This window comes from Amia ocellicauda, chromosome 6 (genome assembly GCF_036373705.1).
Source record: "Amia ocellicauda isolate fAmiCal2 chromosome 6, fAmiCal2.hap1, whole genome shotgun sequence".
NCBI classification, from domain to species: Eukaryota; Metazoa; Chordata; class Actinopteri; order Amiiformes; family Amiidae; genus Amia; species Amia ocellicauda.
The window spans coordinates 43,678,692-43,688,450 of NC_089855.1; the positions used below are offsets into that span (position 1 = coordinate 43,678,692).

At 48.1% G+C, this 9,759-nt stretch overlaps 1 non-coding gene across 1 annotated transcript; it reads right to left on the reverse strand.

The window, feature by feature from the left end:
* Positions 1–9,444: 9,444 nt before the first annotated feature.
* Positions 9,445–9,559, reverse strand: LOC136751948 (U5 spliceosomal RNA). Its single transcript, XR_010817132.1, has one exon. It is a non-coding gene; the product is annotated as a U5 spliceosomal RNA (small nuclear RNA).
* Positions 9,560–9,759: the final 200 nt, after the last annotated feature.

A 9,759-nucleotide genomic window follows, 5' to 3' on the forward strand; every position in this document is an offset into this window, starting at 1 on the left:
ACAGAGCTTGTGCCGAGTTAACAAACTGTTTTAATTCCGGAACAATGGACTCCACATTCACCCTGTAGAACCGTGTCAGAAATAAGTGGAGAAGTCGCGGAGATAAAGCAAACAGAACTTTAATCGAGCCATTCGGAAGCCCCACGTCAGGAATAATTCCTTCAGTGAGACTTAATGTTTACAGACATGAGTACAACTTTATAGGAAAAATGACATAACATCTTATGGCTGTTCATCCAATCAGAAGATACAGGTCCGGCTCCGTTTATGATCTGTCCTCCCGTGAAGAGGTGATGGATCAAAAGCAGATGTCCGTCTTTGATGTGCACTAGGAAGATGCGATCCCACGGTCATCATTTACCTATTGTCAATCGCTCTTTAACAAAAACAATTCCTCCCTATCTGGAGAAACAATTCAGTCATAAACAAATTCTCAGCAGACAGCTGTAGGCTATTTCGGCACTGTGTAATCTTTCATTACTGACAGGAGTTTCTAACAAACCAACCTTGTTGACCCTTTACTTGTCCTGCTAAATCTAATCTGCTCAGTGTATATACAAAACTACTTCTAATGCTAGTAATAATATAAAACATTATATAATTATCACAAAACACTTTCTTCAACTTCCTTTACAGAGTCTTCATTCCCTCCTTTTTGGCAATAGAAATGAAGCGAAATAAAGCCAAAATAATCGTGTTTGTCAGTTACAATAATTTCTTCCTCCGGAGGGGCAGGTGGTATAGTGCTGCGTGTTCAGCTCCCATTTATCCCAACCTGCCACCTACGAGGTGTGTATGTATGTACAGCGAGGTATTCAAATAATCAGGGGATAGGAATGTATTTTTATTTGCCTGGTCGGGCAAACAATTATGTCATAACTACACCTGATTGAATATTGAGCTCTTTTATGGAAATTGCAGTGGCTACCTACAATTTCCTGGAGCTTTACTGTGTATCTCAAATTATATTTCATCCTGCCCCAGGTCATAAAGGTCAATCCCCAGTTACATAATACATACATTGTTTTGCATCTGAAGGAATACAAAAGTCAGCAAACATGTTATTTTTACAAATTCAGTTATTCACATATATTTCTGATGCATTTTAATTGATAAACATTGTACATTCCATACCTCTCAAGAGAAGGGCAATGGACTTATTCTTACTTCATGACTCTTATTCTATTCATTTGAGTAATTTGACATCTCCACCAAAAGTACATTATAAACTACCAATACAAGAATATATGCTACTGCAGATGTCATCTGTGCTGTTTTCACAATGTATTGCAGATTCCTATAATCTGGACAACCTTTAATTTCAGTATTTTAACTTATTTCTCCATTAAGTCAAGCATCACTTCAGCGTTGTGGACCTCAACATTGGTCTGTTCAAGATGCCGTGAGGCTGTCTTTAAAGCCGCGCCCTCGGCCTACTGTGTCTCAATGAGAACACCAGCGTCTTCTCCATATGCACCTCTGCCACCACGGGTCAGACATCGATTCCTTCAGGACACGATTCATAATGTGCATATCTGCCATGTGGAATAGATTGGTCATCTGAAGACACAATGTGTGGTTCGCACCACATCAGAGATCCTCCTTATAAAAGGCATCTCTATCACATGGACAGTAGTTGACATTCACACAATCTATGAGGTTTCCAGTAAAGGGACAATTCATAATAATAATCTTGATCCCAAATTTTCACAGATTATTTCAGTACAGCACTCAGTTGTCGTCAGCAGCATCATATCTCCTGTGTTACTGAATCAACTTTACTACCTAGTGTAAATACTCTTTCTTGTGTGGAGCTGTCAAACTTTCAAAACAATGCGCTTATCTCTTTGCTTTTATCTGACTTATATATCTAAGACTATTTTAATAATTATTACAGCAGCTCTTTCAACAACAAAGTTAATAGTTGTTAGGTAAATGATCATAGTTGACCTCACAGACACTTTCACTGCCCCAACCCCACCCCCCTTTTTTTTTTTGTTAGGTTTTTTTTTTTGTTTGGGGGGGTGAATCCCTTCCTGATTAATAGGGTATTTCTGTTTGGGAAAGCATTATTTCCATACACTTTCATGACTTTAGATTTTAAACTATATCTCATTCAATTATTTATTTTTTTTACATTAAGTTATACCTTAAGTAACTTCCTTATTTTCCCTCATATTCCATTCAATCGCCATCAAAACTCTTGTGCTGAAAGTGGCAGCACATTTCTTTCACACATACCAAACTCCCTTTTTACAGCTTCCCAAGCCTCATCGACTCTTAAACCCCTTGTCAACGTCCTCAAACCTTCATCAACATCGCTCAGACCCTCTGAAAACATCACTCTGTATCCTAACAACTGTTCTTTCTCCTTTTCCTAATTTATTACTACACAATTCAAGTTATATTTATTGACATGTATTATTACTATTTATACACATATTTCGCTCCATTATTTGAGTTAATAAGTTAAGATATTTTCCTAATAAAATATATTTTTAGAAAATAAGCATTTTAATTGATTTCAATAATGATTCCCAGATACCTCAGGAAAACAAATTTTCAAAAAAAATGTGTTCAGTCAATGATTTCCCCAATGAAGAGCCTGCGTGGGCACTAAGACTGTCCGCCTGCACGGCTCATATATGTCTTTATTGTGTCACTTCCTCCTATTGAAGTCCAATCTACACCGGTACATGTTCAGAAGAACTGATCCCAAGGCCTATACAGAGTCTTCAAAATCAGACTTTAGCAGCTGTTGTATGAACACACATTTTTCTGCAGCTTCGCAAGACCTAATTTTAAACATTGTTGGTCAATTAGATACTTAGTGAGGACCCTCTATTTCCATTTCTTCCTCCATAATTGCTAAAATAAAGTTTTACTGACATTTTATTGACCCTACCACTGCATAGGACACATCTGTTACATGAACGCTACTGAATGGCACATACATTGAAAACTACAGAGAGAGACAGAAAGACAGGCAGACAGACAGACACTAACACAGCCACCCACCCACCCACTCACACACACACACACACACACACTCTATCTCTCTCTCTCTCACACACACACACAGCCAGCAAGACACAGAGCCAGCCAGCTCAGCGATGACATCACGAACCTCTCTCTGAGCTGACTGCTATGACATCACAGAGCACGTGCATTCCGTTGCTTGCCGTCTGTCAACCACCCAGTCACTGCCAGCCAGACTGCCTGGCTGGCTGGATGGGGGGGCTGTTTGCTGCTGCTGCGTACCTTAGCAAGCTTATTTGCTTGACCAGCCTTCCTCCTCCTCCGCCCACATGCCCACCTATGCCCAATCAGCTGTTCACCTGGATCACAGCAAAACCCCAACAAGGCAGAGCCTCCCAAGAATGGTACAAACTCATCCACGTTCCCCTCCATGAAGAGGAACCCGACCAGCTATACATATTTGTGTGTATTAAAGATCACATTTCATTACATTTTGTTTTCCTGTACTTTATTACATCTTATTGTGATTTATAATTGTATTGTTTCTTTTCCATATATATGTCTGTATGTATGTATGTATGTATGTATGTATGTATGTATGTATAAATGTATGTTTGAATGTCCAATTGCTTTGACAATACAAATGCACTGAATTGAGAGAAAGAGAGACAGAGAGAGAGACAGAAACAGAGACAGACAGACACAGAAGACAGACAGACAGGCACTAACACAGCCACCCACACACCCACTCTCACACACACACACACACACTCTCTCTCTCTCTCTCTCTCTCTCTCTCTCTCTCTCTCTCTGCATGCTGGGAGTTTATGGGGGGAGTCAGTGGTGGTGGGAGGTTTGTTTGGAGAGAGTGTGTGTGTTTTTTTTTTTTACTACTCTTTTTCTTTCCTTTTCATGTTTTTTTGTAGATACTTTTAATCGTTTGTTTGTTTTAAACGATTCGGGTTTAGGGGGTTGTTTTTCGATTTAGATCAGCATGGCGTTGCGGGCGGGGAGACCCCCCCCTTCATTTAATTACGAAACGCTGACCCGAAAGCATGGGTTTATACTCGTGTCCCAGGAGTAGGTGTCGGTAGAGGACTGTGCGATGGAGATCGGAAGGAAGGTCGGCTTCCAGAACATCGTCTCTGCGGCGCGAATGAATAAGGGCATTGTGGTTTTCCTGAATTCTGAGGCGCTGGTGAAGGATGTGATGGAGGAGGGGGTCACAGTGAAGGGGACCTTCCTGCCCACGCTCCCTCTGGCCACCCCGGCTGTAAAGGTGGTTACTTCCAATGTGCCCCCCTTCCTGAGCAACGATCTGCTGGCGGGGGATCTGAGTCGCTATGGCCGGCTCACCTGCACCATTAGGAGGGTGCTGCTGGGCTGCAGCGCCCCGGAGCTGAAACACGTCCTCTCTTACCGCAGACAGGGTTTCATGGTGCTGGCGGACGGCGCTGATGAGTTAAGCCTGTCTCTGAAGTTTAAGATCGAGAGGTTAGTGTAGGTGGTGTTCGTGTCAACTGATACCATGAGGTGTTTCAGGTGTAGGGCGCAGGGGCACATCAGTCGCTCTTGCCCTCAGGGAGAGGCTCCGGCGGCCGGGCGAGAGGAAGGTGAGGAGCAGGCAGAGCCGTCTGGTGTCGGCTCTGCCGGCCGGGGGAGCGATGAGGGGGAGGCGGTGGCAAACGCTACTGGCCTCGGTGGGGACAGAGTAGGGGAGCCTAGCGGGGAAGCTGCTAGCAGTGAGAATGCAGAGCAGCCCCGTGATCAGTTAGCCGAGGAGGGAGCTGCTGTTACTGCTGATGCGGCCGCCACCAAGACTGAACACTTAGCCAGTGATGATGGGTTTAAAGTGCCCAGGAAAAGACAGCAGAAGCAGTCTGCCCCGTCTTCTGAGGCCGTTGATACAGTTGTCTAAAAAGGCGAATATTGCGAGGACGGCTGGTGAGGAGGATCCCGGAGGCGGTGTGGGGGCTGTGGTGCGGCGGGACTCGCAGTCAGGGGAGTCTGTCTGGGGGAACCTGCCGTCTCAACCCAAGGTGGCCGACCGGCTGCGGCGCCAGGAGTCTGAGTGCAGTGCTGCGGCTGTGGAGAGGGCAGACTCGGACAGCGCTGCTGAGGGGGACATCGCTGACTCCCAGGGCGAGCCCGTCTCCACTGACACTGCGGGATACAGTGCTAAAAGCATTAAGGATTTTTTAAGAGAGACCAAGGGGAAGAGGAACATAGTTTTAGAAAACTTCTTCCCTAATGCAAAGCAGTTCCTGGCATCTGCACAAGTGATCCTGCAGGATGTGGCACTCGCGGAGTTTAGTGAGCCGGAGTGCTACAGGTTAAAGAAGTGGAAAGAGTGTTGTCAGGACTGCTTTGCAATCTAATGATAATGGTTAATAGTATGTTTTTTTATGTCTCAATTTTTATTTGTACAAGAGATGCACGCAGACAGTGTGAATGAGTGTGAGTGGCAGCGGGAGTGGAAAGGAGAGAGTGTGTTTAGCCAAGGGTCTAGTGTGAGTGGGGGAGTGGGGATTTTATTTTCACACACTTTTAAAATGGATTATTTTAAGAAAACAGAGTTTGTTGGTGGAAGATTGTTGATGGTAAAGGCTGAGAGCGGGGGAAGGACCTTTGTGTTTATTAATATCCATGCCCCCAATGCTGTGAGAGACAGACTGTCAGTGTATTCGGTGCTCAGCAAAGCGCTAGCAGACTGTGGGGCTGAGGAGATCCTGGTTTTGGGGGGGTGATTGGAACTGTACTGTGGACTATAGATTAGATAGGAATCATTTGGAGCCCAGTCCACAGTCAGCAAAACAGCTGGAAGGTAATACACAGTTGCACAATCTGGTCGATGTCTGGAGGAATGCCAACCCAAAGGTGATACAGTACACCTGGGTGAGGCCGGGTTCTAGCATTATGTCCCTAGCCAGGCTGGATAGATTTTATAACTTTAGACATCAAGTCAATCTGATCGGTGGCTGCCATATCACCCCCACCTGACCACTGACCACTGTCTCATCACTGTGAGTGTCACCCTGCCTCCTGTCCGGCTGCGCAGTGCCTACTGGCTTTTCAATAATAGCTTGCTGCAGGACAGGATTTTTTGCAATTCTTTTCTTTTCTTTTGGCAGAGATGGAGATCAGAGCGCCCTAGGTTTGCCTCCCTGAGACAGTGGTGGGACATTGGCAAGGTTAAGACCAGGCTCTTCTGCCAGAAGTACACTGAGCATAGGACTGACAGCTTGAATGAATCTATGAAGGAGTTAGAAGGAGAGATTCAGGTGCTCCACCGAGCCTTGGATGCTGGAGATTCGGGGGCATTAGAGGACCTCAAAGCTATGCAGCAGGCATTGTCAGAGCTGCTAAGGACGTGGGCTCGAGGAGCAATGGCGCGCTCGCAGTTCCAGAGCCTGACACAGATGGATGCGCCCATCAAGTTCTTCTTTGGGCTGGAATGCAGGCGGCAGCAGAGCAGGGTGATGCTCTGCCTGAGGACGGCTGAGGGCCGCGTGCTGCAGGATGGGCAAGAGATGGGTAGTCATGCCACATAGTTCTGTAGGGAGCTGTACTCCTCAGAGCCGGGCAGCCTGGAGCAGCAGCAGCAGTTTCTGTAGGGTCTGCCTAAGGTCCCACAGGATGGGGTCAAGGGGTTAGAGGCCCCACTAACCCTGGCAGAGCTGACCTGCGCAATGCAAGAGCTCAATAAGGGCTGGGCACCGGGGCTGGATGGGCTCACCTGCTCTCAGTGCTGTAGGAGGGCCTGTGAGCTGGGCTGCTGCCCATTAGCTGTCGTACAGTTGTTCTGACCCTGCTGCCCAAGAAGGGGAATCTGTCCTCAATTGTGAACTTGAGGCCAGTGGCGCTGCTGTGTCAGGACTATAAGATCCTGTATAAGGCTCTGGCTAAGCGGCTCAGAGACATCATCCGGCCGCAGTGCCTGTTTCAGGTGCTGAGAGCAGTTGGTGTCGACCCACGGTTCGTAGAATTTATTCAGCTGCTGTACTGTCGTGTGTTCAGTGTGCTGAAGATCAATGGTGGCCTGAGTGAGCCTATCCCCATCCATGGAGGCATCAGACAGGGCTGCAGTCTGTCAGGGATGCTATACTTCCTTTCTATCGAGCCCCTGCTGCACAGGCTGAGGCAGTTGCAAGCCGGGCTGTCCATGCCTTGTCACCCAGAGCTAGCGGTCAGGGTGTCGGCCTATGCTGCTGAGACACAGTCTGGCCTGCGAGACATCCAGGTCATTGTGGGAGTGTCTGGAGGAGTTCAGCAGGGCCTCCTCAGGCAGGGTCAACTGGGGCAAGAGCAGCGCTCATCTGGTTGGGGTGTGGGAGGGTTCTGCCCCCCCTGCCCTCCCTGCGGGGCTGCAGTGGTCTCTCTCAGGCCCTCGGGTGCTGGGTGTGACTTTGGGGGAGACGCAGGATAACTGGGCTGGCCTGGAGAGGGTACAGGGCCGGTTGAGGGCATGGCACTTGCTGCTGCCCCAGCTCTCCCTCAGGGGGAGAGCAATTGTTATTAATAACTTGGTGGCCTCCATGCTCTGGCACACTTATGACTGTCTGGACCCCCCACCGGCCCTGGTGTCCCAGATACAGACTCTGCTCCTGGATTTCTTCTGGGACGGGCTGCCTTGGGTGCGCAAAGCAGTGCTGTACCTGCCGCTCCAGGAGGGGGGACAGGGGTTGGTAGATCTGTTAAGCAGGCTGAGTGCCTTTCGGCTGCAGGCAGCTCAGAGGCTCCTGTACCCTCCAGATCCCCTGTGTCTCCCGCCCTGGACACTTGTTATGACAGACACATGTTTTTACTTAAGACACGTCCCAATATACTTCCGTCCCTGCCTGTTTTTTATAGTACTGTTTTAGAGGTGTGGCAGCGCTTCTCCCTGGGTAGGGAGCTGGGGGGCAGTAGTCTGTATTGGCTGTTAGAGGAGCCACTGCTCTGGAACCCCGGTTTTAGCTGTCCACTCCTGCTCTCCAGCAGCCTCAGGTCAGTCCTGCTTAAGGTCGACGTGATCCGGCTGAGGGATTTGTTGGATTTTAACAGGGGACAGTGGGTTGGTGCCGACAGCCTGGCTGCCAGGCTGGGTATGAGGTCACTGAGAGTCGTAACCAGATTTCTCTGGGCAGTACAGAACGCCCTTCCCATAGGCGCTGTGGAGCGGCTTTTCCAGGCTCTCACGCAGCACTGCTGGCCCAAGGACCCTGACACTGTCTTTCCCCTTGTTTGTCTGTGTCTCTCAGTCCCCCCTAGCTCATCAGGCCGCCTACTGTCGCCTCATAGTCTGTGTAGTGTGCCTGTCTCCACAGCTCATCGTCAGGAGCTCAATCAGCTCAGTGTGAGGGAGCTGCACCATCAGCAGCTGCAGCCCCTCCCTGACACCCCCTGGAGGGAGCACCTGGCTCTGGGGGAAGATGCCTGCCCGGCATGGAGGAGCCTGAACAAGCCCCCGCTTCTGCATGGCCTCTGCATGGCGTCATCGCAACAAACTCTATTGCACATACACTGGACCCCAGAGTGAGCGACACCTGCCCCTACTGCGGGGAGAGAGAGACTCTTTTTCACTGTTTCTGCCACTGCCCTAGATTAGAGCTGCTGTTCACTGCACTGGAGAGCCTGTTCAAGCAGCTGGGCCTCCTTATCTCACGCACTTTGTTTATTTTGGGAGTCCAGTACAAGCAGCGCCAATGACATGTTTGTCAGTTAGCAAACCTTCTAGTGGGGCAGGCTAAGCTGGCTAATCCTGAGCAGTAGGAGAAGTCAGACTGAGCGCAGCAGCAACAGTATGCACTCTCCCTCTTCAGGTCTCTCGTAAGCTCCAGAGTGCGACTGGATTACAATTTCTACAGCCTGACGGGAGACCTGGACACTTTTCTGCAGATGTGGGGGGTCGGGGCGGCCCTCTGTGCCATTGAATTTGGACATTTAAACCAACTGGTTTAATTCACTTGAATATTTTATTGGTAGCATGTGTGTAGTGCTTTTTATTGAGGGTTTTTAGAATAGGCTGTGTTTTTTTAATGTTTTTTAGGTGTTTCTAGTTTGTTTTAAATGTTTTGTTACTATTTCTTTAGTAAAATAAAGGTGTTAATATTCAAAAAATCTCTCTCTCTCTCTGTCTCTCACACACACACACACACACACACACACACACACACACACACACTCTATCTCTCTCTCTCTCACACACACACACAGCCAGCAAGACACAGAGCCAGCCAGCTCAGCGATGACATCACGAACCTCTCTCTGAGCTGACTGCTATGACATCACAGAGCACGTGCATTCCGTTGCTTGCCGTCTGTCAACCACCCAGTCACTGCCAGCCAGACTGCCTGGCTGGCTGGATGGGGGGGCTGTTTGCTGCTGCTGCGTACCTTAGCAAGCTTATTTGCTTGACCGGCCTTCCTCTTCCTCCGCCCACATGCCCAGCTCTGCCCGATCTGCTGTTCACCTGGATCACAGCTCCGCCCCAACAAGGCAGAGCCTCCCAAGAATGGTACAAACTCATCCACGTTCCCCTCCATGGAAAGCTTTAACAAAAGGCAAAAGCGTTATAAGTAATGAAGAGGAACCCGAGTCCAAGACGCTTCCGACCAGCCATACATATTTGTGTGTATTAAAGATCACATTTTATTACATTTTGTTTTTCTGCACTATATTACATCTTATTGTGATTTATAATGATATTGTTTATTGCTTTGACAATACAAATGCACTGAATTGAGAGAGAGAGAGAGAGAGAGAGAGAGAGAGAGAGAGAGAGAGAGAGACGTGCTAGGG